This window comes from Macaca mulatta, chromosome 3 (genome assembly GCF_049350105.2).
Source record: "Macaca mulatta isolate MMU2019108-1 chromosome 3, T2T-MMU8v2.0, whole genome shotgun sequence".
Taxonomy (NCBI): domain Eukaryota; kingdom Metazoa; phylum Chordata; class Mammalia; order Primates; family Cercopithecidae; genus Macaca; species Macaca mulatta.
In genome coordinates this window covers 57268461-57290979 of record NC_133408.1, presented here as the reverse complement: position 1 = coordinate 57290979, position 22519 = coordinate 57268461, and the positions used below count along the sequence as shown (strand labels likewise).

Genomic DNA, 22519 nt, shown 5'->3' with positions numbered 1-22519 from the left:
TACCTTCTCTGAACTCTAGAGCAGCGATCCCCAACCTTTTGGACACCAGGGACCAGTTTTATGGAAGATAATTTTTCCACAGACCGATGTGGAGGGATGGTTTCCATATAATGCAACCACATTATGTTTATTATGTACTTTGATTCTATTATTATTGCATTGTAATATATAATGAAATAATTATATAACGCACCATCATGTAGAATGAGTGGAAGCCCTGAGCTTGTTTTCCTGCAGCTTGATGGTCTCATCTGGTGATGATGAGAGACTGTGACAGATCATCAGGCATTAGATTCTCACAAGAAGTCCTCGACCTAGATCCCTCGCACGCGCAGTTTGCAATAGGGTTTGAGCACCTGTGAGAATCTAATGCTGCCGCAGATCTGACAGGAGGGAGAGTTCAGGCAGCAGTGCTTGCTCACCTGCCACTCACCCCCTGCTGTGTCACCTGGTTCCTGACAGGCCACAGACTGGTGCTGGTCCACGGCCCAGGGGCTGGGGAGCCCAGCTTCAGAGCACTGGCACTCTGCAATGCCTGTTTCATTCTCATTAGGTTGTGCCTCGTGTTGGTGCTTAACTGTGTTATTTTGTATAACTTGTTGACTTAATGTCTTAGTCCATTTTGTGTTGCTATAAAGGAATATCCAAGACTGGGTAATTTTTAGAAAGAAAAGAGGTTTATTTGGCTCATGGTTCTGCAGGCTGTATAAGAAGCATGGAGCCCACATCTGATTGGCTTCTGGTGAGGCCTCAGGAAGCTTTTATTCATGGTGGAAGGGAAGGGGGGCAGGTACATGACAGGGTGAGAGAGAAAGCAAGAAAGAGAGGCCATGCTCTTTTAAACAGCCAGCTCTCCTGTGAGCTAATAGAGTGAGAAGCTACTTATTACCATGGGGAGGGCCTCAAGACATTTGTAAGGGATCCTCCCCTATGACCCATGCCCCTCCCACCAGACCCCACCTCCAGTCCTGGGGATCACATTTCAGTACGAGATTTGGAGGGCACAAACACCCAAACTATATCACTTAGCTAGATTTCAGTGTAGTCACCTCTAGGGAAAGACGTAAATGTGTTTTCCCCTCCCTCCTCACTCTTTTTCCAGGGTGCTGGGAGACTGATACCACATTGGTAGCCAATTTCTTCATGAGCACAAATTCAAAGATTAGAGAGAGGGTAGCAATTGTTTGTAAACATAACAGATTCTTGACTTGGGACTTATTAATTAACTCACTAATTTATAATTAGTAATTGATCATTAAGCATTTTGATGGCAATTAGTTTTTTAAAGAACAGCTTAGACACAATAGGTAAATTATGACATAAATTCAATCAGAATTTTTTTTTTTTTTTGAGATGGAGTTTCACTCTTGTTGCCCAGACTGGAGTGCAATGGTGGGATTTCAGCTCGCTGTAGCCTCTACCTCCCAGGTTCAAGCGATTCTCCTGCCTCAGCCTCCCAAGTAGCTGGGATTATAGGCATGTGCCACCATGCCCGGCTAATTTTGCATTTTTAGTAAAGACAGGGTTTCACTATGCTGGCCAGGTTGGTTTCAAATCCCTGACCTCAGGTGATGCATCTGCCTCGGCCTCCCAAAGTGCTGGGATTACAGGTGTGAGCCACTGCGCCCAGCCAATGTGTTCTTATTTTTTATTTTTTAAAACAGAGATGGGGTCCCATCATGTTGCCCAGGTTGATCCTGAACTGCTGGACTCAAGTGATCCACCTGCCTTGGCCTCCCAAAGTGCTGGGATTACAGGCGTGAGCCACTGCACCCGGCTTAGCGGCATTGTTTAACACCACAAAAACATCATATAACCACTGAGCTCCTTCTCAGAAGGAAGATGGCGAAAGCTCACTGCTCAGCAGTGACTCGATTCATAACCCGGGGCTTTGGTCTGTTTGTTTTAGGCTTAATTCTTGCAGATTTGGGGAATGTCAGGTTCTAAAACTTGAGTTCATTATTCCTGTCAATTCAGGGCACACCCTTACCATAAGCCCATGAAAGGCACCCTGTTGAGTTATTTTATTATTTTTTCTTTATCTCCATGCTCACTCCCCATTTTCATCCTGCCTATACATAGGTGTCTTTGAAAATAAATATTATTGCCAACCCCAATTTAATTTTCCAAGGTCCTGTTCCAAGCACTTTTATACGCATTGTCTTCTTTCATCCTCCCAACAGCACTATGAGAAACACTGCTTTGGCTTGGCATGGTGGCTCACTCCTGGAATCCCAACACTTTGGGAGGCCGAGGTGGGTGGATCACCTGAGTTCATGAGTTCGAGACCAGCCCGGCCAACATGGTGAGGCCCCGTCTTTATTAAAAATAAAAAAATTAGCCAGTGTGATGACACATGCCTGTAGTCCCAGCTACTCAGGAGGCTGAGGCACAAGAATCGCCTGAACCCCAGAGGCAGAGGTTGCCGTGAGCTGATATCGTGCCACTGTGCTCCAGCCTGGGTGACAGAGCAAGATCCTGTCTCAAAAAAAGGAAGAAAAATTCTTTTGTTGTTCCCATTTAACAGAAGAGGAAACAGAGGCGTGGATACATGAAGTAATTTTTCCAAGATCACGCATTAGCATATGTCAGCGTGAGGACTCGAATCCAGGCACCCTATACGTAAAGCCTGAGCTCTATCACTCTGCAGTACTCTACCTACTCTGCATTTTTAAATATAGTGTGTGATTTTGTGTGTGTTTTAAAATATATTTGAATGTTATCGTGCAACTACGGTGAAACCAGAAAGTGTGAGACAGGTCTTAGTAAATTTAGAAAGTTTATTTTGCCAAGGTTGAGGACTCGCCCATGACACAGCCTCAGGAGGTCCTGATGACCTGTGCCCGAAGTGGGTGGGCCATAGCTTGCTTTTATCCATTTAGGGAGATAGGAGACATCTATCAATATATGTAAGGAGTACATTGGTTCGGTCTGGAAAGGTGGGACAACTTGAATCACAGGCAGAAGATTGGAATGGGGGAAGGGACTTCCAGGTCACAGACAGGTGATACACAAATGGTTACATTCTTTTGAGTTTCTGATTAGCCCTTCCAAAGGAAGCAAATCAGATATGCGTCTATCTTCAGTGGGCAGAGGGGTGACTTTGAATAGAATGGGAGGCAGGTTTGCCCTAAGCAGTTCCCATCTTTAGTTTTCCTTACTGATATTGGGGGCCCAAGATATTTTCCTTTCATACTACAGGTATCCTTCTATATCTTACTTTCTTCATTCTACATTATGCTTTTAAGATCCAATCACCTGCTAAAGATATCACTAGTTGATCGCCACAGCGCATTCCATCACATCCATCCATCTCAGCTCACTCTTTTTTTTTTTTTTTAACTTGAAGCACAAATGCTTTATTTAAAGGCACATCTCAGTTCCTGTGTGGCGGGCAAAAAATAAAATAAAGGAGCAGATCGTGGCACACCATTCCCATGAGTCAAATGGTCAAACCCCACATCCAAGACCCAGTGAGCAGCCAAGCTCAGCGCAACTTCCAGGCATCTCGCTCTGACTCCAACAGGGTGAGCACGTCCCCATCGCACACGGGGCCTTTTACATTGCGGATGCTGGAGCGGCTCATGTTGTCCATAAATTCCACATGCACCGGCGTGCACTGTCCCTGAGAGCCGGTCCCGTGCAGGACCTTGATGACCCTGGCCAGCTTGATAGGCTGCACATGGCTGGTGTCCATGAGGGCAGCATGGCAGTCTGGCGGAGTCAGTTGACTGTTTTTGTTTTGTTTTGTTTTGTTTTGTTGTTTGGTTTTTTTCTGAGACAGAGACTTGCTCTGTCTCCCAGGCTGGAGTACAGTGATGCGATCTGGGCTCACTACAACCTTGGCCTCCTGGGTTCAAGCAATTCTCCTGCCTCAGCCTCCCGTGTAGCTGAGACTACAGGTGTGCACCACCACGCCCGGCTACTTTTCATATTTTTAGTAGGCACAGGGTTTCACCATGTTGGCCAGGCTGGTCTGGAACTCCTGACCTCAAATGATCTGCCCGCCTCGGCCTCCCGAAGTGCTGGGATTACAGGCGTGAGCCACCGTGCCCGGCCCAGTTGACTCTGTTATGTCCCTAACGAGGGGCAGACAGAATGTCTCCCAATCCCTAATCCCCAAACATTCTAATAAACATTCTCACTCATGGCCCCTTACATACCTGTGTGAATTTCTCTAGAATATATCATTTGGAATGAGACTGCTGGCATACAAAGCACACACTGCTCTTTAGACTGATTTCTGACATGGTGTTGCTAACCCTCTTCCCAGCAGCACAGAAGATTCTTTCTTCTCTAATTTCTCATGAACATTCATCTGACTTTATAGTTTTTACCAATTTGATGGCTGTCGAGTGGTATACCTTTGTTGTTTTTCATTTGCACTTCTCTAATCACAAATGAAATTGAACCTCTGTTCATAAACTTGGAGGCTTTGGGTTTACTTTTCTGTGAATTTCTTATTCATCTCTTTTGTTCATTTTTTATACTGGGTCTGCTGTCTTGTTATCTAGGTACTATCAGTTTTAGAGGTTTCAAATATTGCCTTTCAGTCTTCCCTCCCATCAGTTAACTTCAATTATGGTGTCCTTGTTGAACAAAAGTTCATAATTTTTCTTTTTTTTTTTTTTTTTTTGAGACAGAGTCTCTGTCACGCAGGCTGGAGTGCAGTGACGTGATCTTGGCTCACTGCAACCTCTGCCTCTGGGGCTCAAGCAATTCTCCCTGCCTCAGCCTCCCAAGTAGCTGGTTACAGGTGCCCACCACCACGCCGGGCTAATTTTTGTATTTTTTAGTAGAGACAGGGTTTCACCATGTTGGCCAGGCCGGTTTTGAACTCTTGACCTCAGGTGATCTGCCCACCTGCCCCCAAAGTGCTGAGATTACAGTCGTGAGCCACCATGCCTGGCCAGAAATTCATAATATTGATATAATTATATCCACTGATTTTGGGGGGCGTTTATTAAACCTTGGAGTCTTGTTTGGAAAATAATTTCCTTAGACATCGACTGGATATAGTGGAGTAATTTATATGCACTAAACTTCTATAAAGAAGAACTATAGGCTGGGTGCGGTGGCTCATGCCTGTAATTCCAGCACTTTGGGAGGCCGAGGCGGGTGGATTGCCTGGCTCAGAAGTTTGAGACTAGACTGCACCATGGCAAAATCCTGTCTCTACCAAAATTACAAAAAATTAGTGAGGCGTGGTGGTCCTTGTCTGTGGTTTCAGCTACTTGGGAGGCTGAGGTGGGAAGATCGCTTGAGCCCTGGAGGTGGAGGTTGCAGTGAGCTGAGATGGTGCCACTACACCACCCTGGCCTGGGTGACAGATTGAGGCCCCCTCTGGAAAAAAACAAAAACAAAAACAGAAGAAGAACTATAAAAACTGAATAGCTTACAACAAAACAGTTGTTTCATGGTATTGGGAAGTAAAGAAGACAACTAAGACTTGAGGGTCCAAAAAGTCAGAGAAGAGCGCATTGATGGAAGCCTGATGATTTCCACAGCATTTTACTCTCAGGAAATTTGCTATAACGAGTATAACGGTGGAAGAGAAAGCAGTGGCACTGAGATCGTGGTACTGGCTGGGATGAGTCTACAGAATTGGAGTTAATGGCTACTAAGTCAACCTGAATGGGAAGGGCTCCATCCCAAAAAAACAGATTGCATGAAATTCCACCTCAAGGCATTCACCAACTCATAAACTATAAAATACAAGTTCAATACATCTTTGTTTCCAGGTGCTCAAAGGATAAAAAATTAATCAGAGATTTTTGTCAGTTTCACAGTGCTGAGGAGAAAATTAAGTGGAGATCAGAGCCTGGAAAAAAGGAGGAACCCTGGTGAATATCCAGGTTTCCAGTAGAGACCCTCGAAGGGATATACCCTTGAAGAGAGGAAAAACTGCAGAAGTACAGCAAAAACAACAAAGGTTTAAGAGGACACAAAGTGTTTGTGCAGCCTCTATAAGCTGGCTGAAACTGGCTCAAGGTCCGCAGTTGCCTACGTTGTTTGTAAGGCGTATCCTCTGTCCATTGGAGTTGAAGTGGTTTGGGTTGTAAATCAGCTGATAATTTCCCTGGTAGCTGCCATTGTTAGGGAGTTTGGCAAGAGTATGGATTTCCTAGTGGCCTGAGGAATTTAGAAATGTGCCATGCCAGCCAGGCCCTGACCTCTATCCCTAGGTATCTTTTGCGTCCTTAATGTTAGGGTCTGTCTTAGTTGATATAAGGGAGTGTCTCAGATCACAGTGTGAATCCCAGTTTCAGCTCCAACACTTCGGAGCAGTGTATTTAGGCAAATTACCTCCTTTTCTTGCCTAATTTTCTTGTCTAGGAAATGTGGGGTGGAGAGGATTATCATAACTACAATCCATAAATTTTTTTTTTTTGAGACAGTGTCTTGCTCTATTGCCCAGGCTGGAGGGCGATGACAAGATCTCGGCTCGCTGCAACCTCTGCCTCCCAGGTTCAAGTCATTCTCCTGCCTCAGTCTCCCACATAGCTGGGATTACAGATGTCCACCACCATGCCTGGCTAATTTTTTTTTTTTTTTTTTGTATTTTTAGTAGAGATGGGGTTTCACCATGTTGCCCAGGCTGGTCTGGAACTCCTAGTATCGAGTGATCCATCCACCATGGCCTCCCAAAGTGCTGGGATTACAGGCATGAGCCACCATGCCCGGCCACATCCATAAACATTAAGTGTATTGAGACTGTGGTCACTGCTGTATCCCTGACACCTAGCATCACCTTTGGCACATGTTAAACATGGACTAAGTAGTATCCAGTATCACAAAAGATATGACCTAATATTCCTAATTCCTGACCTGATTTTCCCTTGCCTATCATTTGTGTTGCAAGAAGCTTCAAATGCATGCTGTCACTAGTCTGCCCTCTTATTCTTTTATTAGAACGTTGCTGAAAAGCTTTGGTTTCCTTGCGCCTTGTTTTCTTCCAGCATTCCATTTCAGATTCATTCATTCATTCGTTCGTTCATTCACTCAATCATCCTGATGACTGAATGCATTGAATTGACAATGAAAGCATTGACAAGCATTGATTTAGTGCAGATGTTTGTCCATCTCCTGCTCTTGCAAGCCTGATGGCCCCCTACTGCTATCCCACCATGGCTCTCTCTATTCTCATTGGGTCTGTGGGGTCTGTGTATGGTATTTTTGTTTGTTTGTTTGTTTGCTTTTTGAGACAGAGTTTCATTCTATCGCCCAGGCTGGAGTGGCGCCATCTCGGCTCGCTGCAACCTCTGCCTTCTGGTTTCAAGTGATTCTCCTGCCTCAGGCTCCCGAGTAGCTGGGATTACAGGTGTCCGTCACCACGCCTGGCTAATTTTTGTATTTTTAGTAGAGACAGGGTTTCACCGTGTTGGCCAGGCTTGTCTTGAACTCCTGACCTCATGATCCACCCGCCTCGGCCTCCCAGAGCGCTGGGATTACAGGCTGAGCCACCACACCCGGCCTTATGTACTTTAATATAATGCTCCTCTCGGTTCTTCTTTCCCCACCTCTCTCAGACACACATTATGGCTGTAATTATGGGAATCTCTTGGAAGCCCCAATAATGGACCCTTCCCTGATTTTCTTACTGACTTCACTTTATTCATTTGTTGATTTATTTGCCCAGTGTTTTTTGAGTACCTTCTGTGTTCCAGGTATGATTTCAGTCACTGGGGATAGAGCACCAAATAAGCAAAACATGTTCCTGTCGTCATTGTATCACAGCTTTCTCACTCTCTTTCAGGGCAGGGTAGGCACAGCTATGTATCCCTATCTGGAAATGATGGCTATGGAATGAAGGTTCCACCCCAGGGAAGAAGGCAGCCCCCATCTCTATGATATTTCCTGATTATCTCTGTGCAAATCTCTGTAATACTCTTGGGAACACTACCCATTCTTTGTCTGGTAAACTCTTTCTCTTTCTACAAGCCCCAACCCAGATGTTACCTAAAACCTCAGTCGTTCCCTAACCCTCCCAAGGGAACTCCCTGAGTGCTGCATAAATCTGTGTTGAATAAATAGAGACAGAGATAAAAATGATGTGGTTCTGAAAAAGGGCAGTCAGATTGGTGAAAGCACAGGCTGCATTTCACTTGGGTGCTGGGTGATGGAACCTAGATTTTTTTTTTTTTCCTTAAAATTAGACCAGGTAGGAAGAAGGTATGGCTATAGCCTTCAAATATTTAAAGAGTTGACAGGCTCAGTGGCTCATGCCTGTAATCCCATCAGTTTGGGAGGCTGAGGTGGGAGGATTGCTTGAGCCCAGGAGTTTGTGATCAGTCTGGCAACACAGCGAGACCCTGTCTCTACAAAAACATTTTAAAATTAGCTGGACGTTATGGTACACACTTGTAGGCCTAACAGCTTAAGAGGCTGAGGTGGGAGGATCCCTTGAGCCTAGGAATGTGAGGCTTCACTGAGCTATGATTGCACCACTGGACTCCAGTCTGGTTCACAGGGAAAGTTTTATATATATATACCTGCATATCTACACGTGAAATTATGCATCTATACATATTACATGCATATACATATATTATATGTACATATTTATATGTGTGTCTGTATATGTAAATACACATATATATATTTATATGTGTGTATATATGTAGATACATACGCATATAAATATGTATGGGGTTTTTTTGTTGTTATTTTGTTTTGTTTTGTTTTGAGACGAAGTTTCACTCTTGTTGCCCAGGTTGGAGTGCAATGGTACGATCTCAGCTCACTGCAACCTCTGTTTCCCAGGTTCAAGCAATTCTCCTGTCTCAGCCTCCCGAGTAGCTGGGATTACAGGCATGCACCACCATGCCCGGCTACTTTTGTATTTTTAGTAGAGACAGGGTTTCCTATGTCTGATATATAGATTAGAAAGATAGGTATTTAAAGAGCTGCCTAATTGTATTAGTCCATTTTAATGCTGCAGATACAGACATACCTGAGACTGGGAAGAAAAAGAGGTTTAATTGGGGTTACAGTTCCATATGGCTGAGGAGGCCTCCGAATCATGGCTGGAGGTGAAAGGCTCTGCTTATATGGTGGCAGCAAGAGAAAATGAGGGAGATACAAAAGCAGAAACCCCTGATAAAACCATCAGATCTCGTGAGACTTATTCATTACCACGAGAACAGTCTGGGGGAAACCGCCTCCATGATTCAAATTGTCTCCCTCCAGGCTCTCCCACAACACATGGGAATTATGGGAGCTACAATTCAAGATGAAATTTGAGTGGGGACACACAGCCAGACCATATCACTAATGGAGTTTGGAAGTGGGGGTCAAATTGAAAAAAGCTTTCAGGAAGGTAGATAACAGGGGTTGGGGAAGAATACCTTAGAAACAAGGGCGGTTCAGCAGACGAGACCCAAATACCCACCTTCCAGCCTTTGCTGCAGCCCCATACTGGACACATGTAATCTTCATGCCCCAGAGCCCAGTGTCCATGTTGACCTCCCCCAGCGTTTCCCAGGGACCTAGAAGACAGTTCCAGTATCATCAGTGGCCCTTCCAGCTTGGTGTACAATGCCCAAGGAGTGAAGCAAGGCTCTACACTCATCTATTTTTAAGCAGTCAGATTTGTGCAGCCATGCCGAAGAGGCCTGAGAAGCTGTTTATTATCAAATTAAACTTGTGGTTTCTGGAAACTTTTTTCTAACTCAGCAGGTGATGCCATTAGAGTCCTGACATGGCTTCTGGTCATGCAGAGAAGAACTTCCAGGGTATTATTTTAAGAACGTCCCAAATGCTCTGCACCACCTTCACCCAGCACACCTGGGAATTTCTATTACACTGACAGGTCAACACTCCCTCTTTGCCTGCACTGTCAAAACGAGGTTACAAAAAAAGCTTTAGCTAAAAGCAAAAGCTGCAGAAGGTACATGTAACCTGTAGATTGCGTTTTGTGGTCAAGCATCCCACAACCTCAATTACCGGTGGGCAGATGCGTATCTTCATTTCACTCACAGCTGAAAGATGGAAAATGAAAAGCAGTGCCCCCTACAGGAGAAGGGATGTTTTTTGTTTTTGTTTTTTGAGATGGAGTTTCGCTCTTGTTGCCCAGGCTAGAGTGCAAGGGTGTGATCTCTACTCACCGCAACTTCTGCCTCCCGGGTTCAACCAATTCTCCTGCCTGAGCCTCCAGAGTAGCTGGGATTACAGGTATGCGATACCACACCCAGCGAATTTGGTATTTTCAGTAGAGACAGGGTTTCACCATGTTGGCCAGGCTGGTCTTGAACTCCTGAGCTCAGGTGATCTGCCTGCCTGACCTCAGGTGATCCGCCCGCCTCGACCTCCCAAAGTGCTGGGATTACAGGCGTGAAACACTGTGCCTAGCAGAGAGGGATGCCTTTTAATGAATCCATCTACTACTGCTGATTCACTCTGCAGACAGTCTCATTCCTGGCAGAAAGACTTCCCACTTTTTCCTTTCTAGGGCCAGAAACACTTTTTCCTTCTTTGATTTGTTTAACTCACTGCTATCCTGTATCCTGCTCGCCCTCAGGTCTGGGAACAGCTGACACAACTCCTTTGTCAGACTCACACCAATGTTAGCAGCCTTCTGTCTAGTTGGTCCTCAGTAAATCCTCATCATTGCCTTGGCCTGGACCCCTCAAGCTTTTTCATCTACTCTAGATCCTGTGTGTCCCCTCCAAATCTCATGTGGAAAGGTGACCCTGATATGGTTTGGCTGTTTCCCCACCCAAATCTCATCTTGAATTCTAGCTCCCATAATTCCCATGTATTGTGGGAGGGACCAGGTGGGAGGTAGTTGAATCATGGGGGCGGGTCTTTCCTGTGCTGTTCTCGTGTTAGTGAATAAGTGCCACAAGATGTGATGGTTTTATAAACAGGAGTTCCCCTGTACAAGTTCTCTCCCTTCTCTGCCACCATGTAAGATGTGACTTGCTCCTCCTTGCCTTCCACCATGATTGCAAGGTCTCCCCAGCCATGTGGAACTGGGAGTCCATTAAACCTCTTTTTCTTTATGAATTACCCAGTCTTGGGTATGTCTTTATTGGCAACATGAGAACAGACTAATACAACCCTCAGTGTTGGAGGTGGTGGGAGGTGTTTGGGTCATGGGGGCAGATCCCTCATGAGTGGCTTGGTGCCCTTCCTGTAGTAATGAGTGAGCTCTCGTTCTGTTAGTTCATGCGAGAGCTGGTTGCTTTAAAAGATCCTGGTATCTCTCTTGCTCCCTCTCTTGTCATGTGGCACACCTGTTCCCCCTTTGCCTTCTACCATAAGTAAAAGCTTCCTGAGGTCTCACCAGAAGCCAAGTAGATGCAGGCACCCTGCTTGTACATCCTGCAGAACCGTGAACCAAGTAAACCTCTTTTCTTTATAAATGACCCAGCCTCAGGTATTCCTTAGACAATGCAAAATAGACTGAGATAATCAGTGACTATACCAGTGACTTCACACATCCCGTAAGTACTAACAATCTTCCACAGTTTCCTCTATTCCACTTAACAGACACCTTCAGATACAGGATCTAAGAAAGAACAATTCTCATTGAATATTATCTTTCTTTGGTAATTCACAATCTTTTGAGGTGTCGGGAGAACTATTTTAGCATGAGCCAGTTCCAGCCTGCAACCCTCTTTTGTCTGGCAAATACAAGTCACATTTTTTAAAAAAATTGATATCAGCGTTTTCAAATATGGAGATTCAGTGCAAAAACTCAGATTGGCTGTTCTGTAAAGAGTGAACCTACATTCCCATATGGCAGCCCCCGACTGAAGCTGCTACCTTTGCACAGACATACATTTGGGGTTTCCTTGATCCTTGCCAACCCTTTTGTGTTGCAATCATCCCATGTCACTCACTTACATCACCTGCCTGGCCCTGGTGTTGATAATCCCTGATGTTGATAAACCCTACTAAGGCCAATAATTGTCAATACTGCTCTGAACCTAACAGCAGGACTGTGTGACTTAGAATACCTTATTTTAAAGTCTCTCTGCATAAAATAACTTACATTCTCACTGGGAGATAAGCTAAGATTTATATAGAGAATTAATTCTAGAGCATAAAAACCTAGAAATGCACATTTTGTTGAGCTTCTACTGACTGCCTGGCACCAAGGATTCAGAGGTGAATTAAGACAAAGCACCTGCCCACAAAAAAATTGTGACCTGATGGCTGTTAAGCAAAGCAACAATTTCTTTTATGATGTTGAAGCGGTGTGGTTGTCTAGGGTAAACACCCAGGGCTCATCATCTTGCGCCAAGAAAATTTAGGACGTGGACACGCATGAGGAGTTTAGGAGCAGAGGTTTATTAGGCAAAAGAAAGAGAAAGGAGAACAGCTCCCCTATCTAGTGAGAGGGGCTTCCCAAAAGGAAGACCGGCCGGCAGTGGAGTTCACCAGATTTTGTAAGCAGGCTTGAGGAGGCAGTGTCTGATTTACACAGGACCCACAGATTGGTTCCATCAGGTGTGACATTTACATACCACGCCAGGAAGGCTGGCCACCTCACCCTAATCTTATTATGCAAATGAGTTTCCCACTTGACTGGCGCCATCTTGTCTTCCTATGGTACACGTGGCTGGCAAAGAGGAGGGAAGATGGGGCCACCATTTTGGACATGCCTAGTCCCAGGTAGCTTTTTTCTTGATGGCATTCATCTATGCAAGCTTCTAGCTTGTGTGTCTATGTCTGTAACTCGATTTTGCAGGCTGCTCTTTGTTAGAATATGATTTGGGGGCTGCTTTTTGTTAAAAATGGCAACCTTACCAAGGACTCCTGTACCCTCACTATCTGCCTAAGTAGTTTCTTCTTAACTCCTACATCAATGTGACATGTGCAATATCTGGAATTATCAAAAGTAGTGATTATGAATGGGGAGAAGCATATCAGAATAAAAATCTTCCCAAAGCTCTCTAGATTCTAACATATACTTCTTATAGTCAGGTTGTAGACAAAAGATTCAAGTCAATATCGTTTGAGATATTTTATCGCCAGGCATGATGACTCATGCTTCTAACCTCAGCACTTTGAGAGGTCGAGGCAGCAGGATCACTTGAGGCCAAGAGTTCAAGACCAGCCTGGACAACACAGTGAGACCTCATCTCTATGAAAAATAGCTGGGCGTGGTGGTGTGTGCCTGTAGTCCCAGCTACTCAGGAGGTTGAGGTGGGAAGATCGCTTGAGCACAAGAGTTGGGGGTTGCAGTGAGCTATGATCATGCCACTGTACTCCAGCCTGGGTGACAGAGAAATGAAATAAATAAATGAAACATTTATTAGGGGACTCGGGTCACAGCATTGTTGGAAAGTCTTAGCTTCCCAGAACCACTCTCCAAAGCACACTGACAACCTGGGACTCCAAGGCAGCTACCTCCAGTGGCACAACAGAGAAGCTGGTGATTCAGGGAGCCATTTGCTAAATCCAGAAGCTACCACCCTAATTGCCAGATCCAGAATCACACCAGCAGTGTCATCATTCACACTGGCAAACTGCATGCCAAGTGCCCTGATTCTCTCCTCATGTGTCTCACTTCCAAATCAAGTTTTGATGTAAAGTGTGCTAGGGCTGGCAGACCCCTTGCTGCAAAGAAGTTTAGGAAATGAGTTTTGGGCTCCTCTATACTTTGGGAAGACAGATAAGAAGAATGATTATCGATTAAGCTAATCTATAATTCCTGCCACCGTAAGCCTCCCGTCATCACCCTCCTCAAAGAGAATCCCTATCTAACCATCCACAATTATGATTGGGATTACACTGTATCCGTCAGTAGCAACGGCTTTGGAAAAAAAGGGTTAGAACTACTGATCTGCTACCATGTCAGGAAATTACAGTCCATCAGCCAAATCTGACTCACCACCTATTTTCATAGGGCCCAAGAAAACCATTCTTAAGAATGGTTTTCGGCTGGGCGCGGTGGCTCACGCCTATAATTCCAGCACTTTGGGAGGACAAGGCAGGTGGATCACTTGAGTTCAGGAGTTCAAGAACAGCTTGGGCAACATGGTGAAACCTCGTCTCTGCTAAAAATACAAAAATTAGCCAAGTGTTGTGGTGCATGCCTGTAATCCCAGCTACTCCAGAGGCTAAGGCAAGAGAATCGCTTGAAGCCAGGAGACGGAGGTTGCAGTGAGCTGAGATCGCTCCACTGCACTCCAGGCTGGTTAACAGAGTGAAACTCCATCTCAAACAACAACAACAAAAAGAATGGTTTTCACAGATGAACATATGCTACCAATTTGATTATAGGAAGAATTAACTTTGAATCCCAATTAAGCAAAATGTTATCCCCTCTAAAAAAAGAATTCAATTCTTCTCATTCATGCACCCACATTTCAAAAAAAAAAAAAAAAAAAAACACCTCTATCATTATTTCTTAATTTCATCAATACAGGTATTTTTGGACATTTGTTTTCTCTCTTATTAAATACCTTCACAGTTTCCTTGATTTATCCTTCTGGCACACAAAGCCTAAAATATTTGTAATCTGTCCCTTTGCCAGAAAAAAAAGTTTGCAGACCTCTCATCTAGAAGCATGTACAGTGTTATAAAAGTACCAAAAGCGACATCTAAATTAGACAAAGAGGTCAGAGAAAACTTTGGCATGGGTTATGCTGAACTTGAAAAGCAATTAAGCATTTTAAAGATGGAGAAGAGAAGGGAAGGAGTTTCAAGACCCAGAAAACAGCATGTGAGAAGCGCAGAAGATTTTCTGGAACTGGGACACCAGAATATACACACGCGAGAGAGCGGAGTTGGACCGCTTCGTTACACCAAACACAACAATTAACTCAAAATGGATCAAAGACCTAAATTCAAGATCTGAAACGATAAAACTCTTAGAAGTAAATACACGAGCAAATGTTCGTAAAGCACCAGGGACCCAAGATAAAATAGGCAAAATGGGCTTCATCAAAATTAAAAAGTGTATTAAAAATAAAAGAGACACCATCAAGAAACTAAAAAGACAACCCACACCACGGGGTGCATATATTTGCAAATCATACAGCTTTATAAGGGACTTGTGTCTCGAATGTATAAAGAACTCTTTCAACTCAATGATAAAAAGGCAACACACAGAAAAGATGGACAAACGATCTAAAAAAGACACTTTTCCGAAGAAGATATACAAAAGGCCAGTCATCACATGAAAAGGTGTTCGACATTATGTCTTTAGGGAAATGCAAATCGAAGCCATAATGAGTCACCACGCCATCCTGCTAGGATGGCTATATTGAAAAAGACAGATAGCAGTTAAGTACAGTTGGCACTCTGTATCCGTGGGTTCTGCATCTGTGGATTCAAATAACTATAGATCAAAAATATTCCAGGAAAAAAACTGAGTCTGTCCAGAACATGTGCAGATTTTTTTCCTTTAGTCACTATTCCCTAAACAATACAACTATGTATATAGCATTTACATTGCATTAGGTATTATAAGTAATCTAGAGATGATTTAAAGTATACAGGAACGTGTGCATAGGTTATATGCAAATATGACATCATTTTATTTAAGATACTTGAGCATCCGTGGATTTTGGTATCCATGAGATGTCCTGGAACCAATCCTCGCAGATACCGAGGGACAACCGTACTAGAAAGGATGTGGAAAAATTGGAACCCTCATCCACTGCTGCTGTGAATGCAAATTGTGCAGCCAATTGGGAGGACAGTCTGGCATCCCTCAAACAGCTGAACAATTACCGTATAATCCATCAATTCCACTCCTGGGTGATACTGAGAAATAAAAACATACATCCACAAAAACTGTATTACAAGGAAATTCATAGCTGTGTTGTTCACAATAGCCAAAAAGTGGACATAACCTAGATGTCCTTCAGCTGATGAATGGATAAACAAAAGTGGCATATCCATACAATGGAATATTATTTATCAATAAAAAGAAATGATTCACAATAGCAAGGACATGGAATCAACCTACATGCCCATCAATGATAGACTGGATAAAAAACATGTAGTACAAACATTCAATGGAATACGATGCAGCCGTAAAAAGGAATGAGATCATGTCCTTTGCAGAGGCATGGATGGAGCTGGAAGCCATTATCCTCAGCAAACTAACATAAGAACAGAAAACCAAGTACCAATACTGCATGTTCTCACTTGTAAGTAGGAGCTGAATGATGAGAACACATGGATCCATCAAGGGGAGCAACACACACTGGGGCCTGTCAGAGGGTGGGGAATGGGAAGAGGGAGGGCATCAGGAAGAACAGCTAATGGATTCTGGGCTGAATATCTAGGTGATGGGATGATCTGTGAGGCAAACCACCATGGCACATGTTCAACTGTGTAACCAACCTGCACATCCTGCGCATGTACCCCTGAACTTAAAAGTTGGGAAAATAAATAAATATTTTTAAAAATGAAATTCTTATACATGCTACCATGTGAATAAAACATTATGCTAAGTGGAAGTAACCAAACACAAAAGGTCACATATCATATGATTCCATTTACATGACACATCCAAAATCGGTGAATCCATTGAATCAGAAAGCAGGGGAGTGGGTCCCTGGTGGGAGAGCAGTAGGGGTTGCTGGCGGGTTTGCGTGGGCAGCGGGGTGGGGGGGTAGATCAAGGTGCAGATCAAGAATGTTTCTTTTCTTTTGTATTTTTAGTAGAGATGGGATTTCGCCATGTTGGTTGGTCTGGAGCTCCTGACCTCAAGTGATCCACCCACCTCGGCCTCCCAAAATGTTGATATTATAGGTGTGAGCCGCCGTGCCAGGCCTAGAATATTTTTTTGCGGCGATAAAAGTGTTCTAAGATCAGTTATAGAATCTGTTGTTGTGATGATGGCGTAACTCTGTGACTATACAAAAAACCATTGACTTGCATACTTTAAGCAAAAGATACAGTGTGTGAACTATTACACTGGTGCAAAAGTAATTGTGTTTTTTGCCATTAAAAGTAATGGCACTCTGTATCCACAGATTCTGCATCCATGGATTCAAGTAACCATGGATCAAAAGTATTCAGGGAAGAACTTGTGTCTGTACAAAACATGTACAGACCTTTTTTTTTTTTTTTTTTGGCCATTAAAAGTAATGGCAAACTTTTCTTGCACCTCTCAGAGAATTGAAGCCCCAGGGCAATTGGGTGGCCTGAAATCAATGGAAAGACAGGCATTCCCAAGGAGAGATTGGACACAACCATTGAGTCATCTATGGGAGACCAAAGAGGAAGAGAGGCCAGGTGCCATACAGTGGGAGAGAATCATTCAGTGAAATTTTTAAACAAATTTCTAAAGTCGTGGGGTGGACTTGGGTGAGAATATACGCTTGTACCCACTTACAGGGTCTTCTCCATGGACCTCTGTGGTGCACTCACAAGAAAGATTGGTGATAGGGCAGGAGGTGAGAGAAAGCCTTCCTCCACATGGAAGACAGAGAGGAGATGAGTGTCACTTCTGTGGCAAAGCACAGATTCTCACCAAGGTCGTTTCTCTAAGGATCAAAAGGCTTAGGATGCTGGAGAAGGGTAGCAAACCTTGTGGTCACTAGGATACAGGTAAAGACCATTGCAGTAAGGAAGCAGAAAGAAAAGGGAAGAGTCTTCCATTCCAGAGGGTTGGACCCAGGCCATTAAAGATCTCCTACCCCTGGGGAAAGAGCAAGAAACTCTCCCATTCACAAGGGCCACCAAAGATTCAAGACATCATTTGGCTGCTACAAGGAGGAGGGTCAGAATTACAGAGAAAGCCCGATCTGCAAGACTTAGGGACACAGGGCCTTCCTAGGACCGAGGCTGGACTAAGAAAACAGAGACCTGACCCCTCCTATACACCACTACTAGACCTGCAGGCACCAAGTAACAGTAGCAATCTATCACTGAGAGAAGAGGAAGAGCATAAAAAAGGGACCTTCTCTAAGGTACAGACACACAGAGAAAGACAAAAGCTAAGGGTTAAACAGGAATATTAGAAACAGCTTTCATGCAACATATACCCCATCCAAAGAACTAGATTACATTAAAAACATTTGAGGCTGGGCGCGGTGGCTCATGCTTGTAATCCCAGCACTTTGGGAGACTGAGGCGGGTGGATCACCTGAGGTCAGTAGTTCGAGACCAGCCTGGCCAACATGGTGAAACCCCATCTGTACTGAAAATACAAAAATTAGCCAGGCTTGGTGGGGCACACCTGTAGTCTCAGCTACTCAGGAGGCTGAGGCAGGAGAATCACTTGAGTCTAGGAGGCAGAGGTTGCAGTGAGCCGAGATCGCACCAGTGCACCCCAGCCTGGGCAACAGAGTGAGACTCTGTCTCAAAAAAAACACATACAAGAAATTTGAGACTGGTGGTACACTGAAGGTATACCTTCAGTGATCTAAACCCAGACCAATTCCAGTAGACTCTTCTTTATGTTGGCAGACCAAGCAAAAGTACTGTTTATTCTCTACTATCATACCTCACAGTGTTCATGTACAATAAAAAGTTCCAAGACAAAAATGCAAGACAGAACAACTCACTGTCAGGAGTCAAAGTAATCAACAGAACCAGACTCAAAGATGACAAAGATGTTGGAACTCTCGGGAAATTTAAAATAACTATGATTGATAGATTAAAGGCTGTCATGGAAAAAGTAGACAATATGCATGGTGGAGAATTTCAGCAGAGAGAAGCTATAAGAAAGAGTCTAATGAAAATCTTAGAAATAAAAGATATAATGATAGAGATGAAAAATGACTTTGATGGACTTATCAGTGGACTTAACACGGCCAAGGAAAAAATTTATGAACTTAAAGGTGAATCAATAGAAATTGACCGAATGCAACACAAAGAGGTAAAAAGAATAAATTTTTTTAAAAAATAGAGCATCCAAGTTCAACATGCTAATATTAGACAGTCTGAAATGTGTACAATTGGAATGCCAGAAGGATTAGAAAGAGAGAGGGACAGACAACCTACTTGAAGAGATAATAGCAGAGCACTATCTAAAAATAACGTAAGACATCAAATCACAGATCCAAGATGATCAGAGAGCCCTGTAACAGAATGGGTCTAATCAGCAGAACAAGCACGGATAAGGTTTGCTATCCAATAGGCCTATTGGAGATGGTATATTCCGATGACTGGGTAGTGGAGAAGCTCATTGGTTTGGCCAGAAAAGATCTGGTCTGGAGTTGCTGGGCAAACAGTAGGTAACTTTCTGGAGTGCCGGCTGTGAAGCAGCATACAGTGGGAATCTGGGTGATGGCAGGGGCCAAAGGCTTTCAGTGCTGAAGGGGCAAGCTTGGGTGTCTGGAGACTTGCAAAATGCTTATCGGGAACACATGGAGCTGTGTGCAGGCTGTGGCGGTTGGGGGTTTGGGGAGAGGAGGAAGCTTGCTTAGGGAGCCCGAGCATGTGGGGAGTTAGCTTCTGTGTTGAGAGGGCTGCAGAAAGATTATTGCCAAACGGAGGCTTCAAGGACACAGGGGGACCACGATCTGAGTTGTGACAGTTGTCCTCAAAACTACATCGCCTTAGCCAGGTGTGGCGGCGGGTGCCTATAATCCCAGCGACTCGGGAGGCTGAGGCAGGAGAATCACTTAAACCCGGGAGCTGAGATCTCGCCATTGCACTCCAGCCTGGGTGACAGAGAGAGACTCCATTTCAAACAACAGCAACAAACTACACCGCTAGCCTCTCTTGGATGACACCAGGAGTTGCAGAACGCCTCTTTCTCCAGTTTGGCTTCAGCACCCTCTACCGAGAAAGCTCAACATTGTACTGACTTCAAAGGAGAAATGCTCAAAGGGATTCCGCTGCTTCTCACACAGCCTGTATTTGAAGATGCATTCAGAGCTGAGAGGCAATAAATGGGTAACTGGTGCAAACCCAATCTGTCAACCCAGAAGTCTATATTTTTTAAATTAAAGGAAAATATTTTTTAAAGAAATTATTTTTAAAATTAAAAGAAAATATTTTTAAAACTAAAGACAAATAATGACTTTCCAGATCAAACAACAACCAAAAAAACAAACAAAAAATGGGAGGAGGGGGACTTTGAGAACACATTACCAGCAGACCTTTACTATAAAAAATAGTGAAGGACATTCTTAAAGCAGAACAATTATCATAATGGGAGAAATTTACATCTACATAAAGAATGAGAATTTCTAGGAATAGTCGAAAGCAAGTCAATATAAATCAATCTTTCTTTCCCCCTCCCTTCCCCTCCCCTCCCCTCCCCTCCCTTCCATTCTCCTCTCCTCCCTTCCCCTCCCCCTCCTCCCTTTCCTTTCTCAGAGTCTCACTCTGTTGCCCAGGCTGGAGTACAGTGGCACCATCTCAGCTCACTGCAGCCTCCACCTTCCAGGTTTGAGCGATCCTCCTGCTTCAGCTTCCTGAGTAGCTAGGATTACAAGCATGTGCCACCACACCCAGCTAATTTTTGTATTTTTAGTAGAGACAGGGTTTCACCATGTTGGACAGGCTGGTCTTGAACTCCTGACCTCAAGTAGTCTGCCCATCTCAGCCTCCCAAAGTGCCGGGATTAAAGGCGTGAGCCACTGCACCCGGCCAAATTTATTTCATTTTAAATCTAAAGGTTGATTTTATTTTAAATCAATTTCTATTGATTTACCCTAAAAATGATTGATCCTTCAAAGGAATTATTTAAAGCAATTAATAGTTTTAAGACATAATGTATTTGTAGCACATGTCAAAGTTAAATGATTGACAGCAATGGAACAACAGATTGGAGAGAACAAAATCAGGAGAATACTGTTTTCAGTATTCTTACGTGTAATGAGCACTGTATTATTTGAAGATAGACATCATAGTCAAACCACTGAAAACCAAAGGTAAAGAGAGATCGTGAAGGCAGATAGAGTTAAAAAAAAAATACAGAGAAAAACAGATTAAGGTAGAGCTATTTAAAAACAAGGAATTAGGAATACAAACCTCAGAAATTATTTTATCGGAGATAGTATGGATTGGAAAGACCCCATCTATAACTTCAAGAGTATTGGGTGTGTTCTGGTTCCTCAGATGGATAAGGGGTTCATAGGTGTTTCATTTATTATGCATCATGGCCTTGAAAGCAATATATAAACATTCTTTTGTATATATTAAGTATTATATTAAAATTTTAAAGGTTAATTTTATACCTCTCACCAAGGAAATATATTCTGTATCTGGAAAGGCTGGTCTGAAGCGCAGAGGTGGGTTCCAGACCTGAAATCCTTATCTTTTTTTTTTTTTTTGAGATGGAATTTCACTCTTGTTGCCCAGGCTGGAGTGAAATGGCACAATCTCGGCTCACTGCAACTCTCACCTCTTGGGTTCAAGCGATTCTCCTGCCTCAGCCTCCTGAGTAGCTGGGGTTACAGGTGGCCACCACCATGCCTGGCTAATTTTTGTATTTTTAGTACAGACGGGGTTTCACCATGTTGGCCAGGATAGTCTCGAACTCCTGACCTCAAGTGATCCACCCACATTGGCCCTCCAAAGTGCTGGGATTACAGGTGTGAGCCGCCATGCCCAGCCCTGAAATCCTAATCTTGAACTGCAAACTTATGGTTGCAGACCCTTCAAAGGCCGTGCTAACATGGGTGACATTTCAAAAATCAAATGTTAGTGGGGGCCACAGGGAGGGGACACTGTGGTCTATTGTAATACTCTAAAAACAAGTGCATCTGTGTCTAGCTGTCTCCAGGAAGGATGTGAGCATCCTTAAGTGTACTTTCTAACTTTTTGTAGATTCCGAAAATTACAGGAGAATGTTATCCGTGATCCAGGTCATTGCTCTAAATCTTCCTGGCACCCAGGAAGAACCATAAACTAGCTCTTTATTTAAATTAGGTAATCACAAGAATGCACCAGAAAAACAGGAAAGTGCAGGCTGCAGATGGAATTGGTTTAATGAAAGATTTGGAATAATAGAGTGAGACTCCTGTCTGGACCTATGCTTGAATGACATACCATTGAGGTGAATTGGATGAATCGCAAATGTTTTCTTCCCCCTTTAATCACAAGTGCATAGGGGAGCCACCATTTCCCAAATAAAATGCATTCTTCCTTCAAGCTAGCTAGTTCTCCTTTGAAGCCATTGATTATATCTGTGTTTTTATAGGGCCTGGCAGAACCAGACAGCCAAATAAAAGCAAGCGTCAACAGAGCACAGAAGTAATTGTTCTGAGGTTGGCTGTAGGCTTTTTCTGTCAGAAAGAACAGATGGGCATAGAGGGTGCCTTCTCTACGTTGCGTGGCATAAAGTCCACTTTGAAGCTACTCACTTGTTTGCCCACAAAGAACAGCAGCCAGGGCTGGGCCAAAAATAAATTTTCTTGAGTACCCAAAATTACCCATTTCTCAGACCTGGAAATTAAGAGGTTGTTTGGATGTGCTGGCTGTATCGTATCATATTGTATCGTATCGTATAGTTAGATACATAGATGGGTACATAGATACATAGATCTATATATGTATATCATATATCTATAAGCACACATTGTATATGCTTATATACAAATATACACACGTTTATATATTTATATTAATATATTTATCATATATGTTTATT

General features: G+C 43.6%; 1 protein-coding gene and 1 pseudogene across 3 annotated transcripts in view; one reads left to right on the top strand and one right to left on the bottom strand.

Moving 5' to 3' along the window:
- CALN1 (calneuron 1) overlaps nucleotides 1-22519 on the top strand; it is a 623334-nt gene that overhangs the window by 450229 nt on the left and 150586 nt on the right. The window lies entirely within an intron of this gene.
- On the bottom strand, nucleotides 2755-3697 carry LOC114676885 (small ribosomal subunit protein eS28 pseudogene; annotated as a pseudogene). Its single transcript, XR_013415230.1, has one exon. The product of XR_013415230.1 is annotated as a small ribosomal subunit protein eS28 pseudogene (transcript).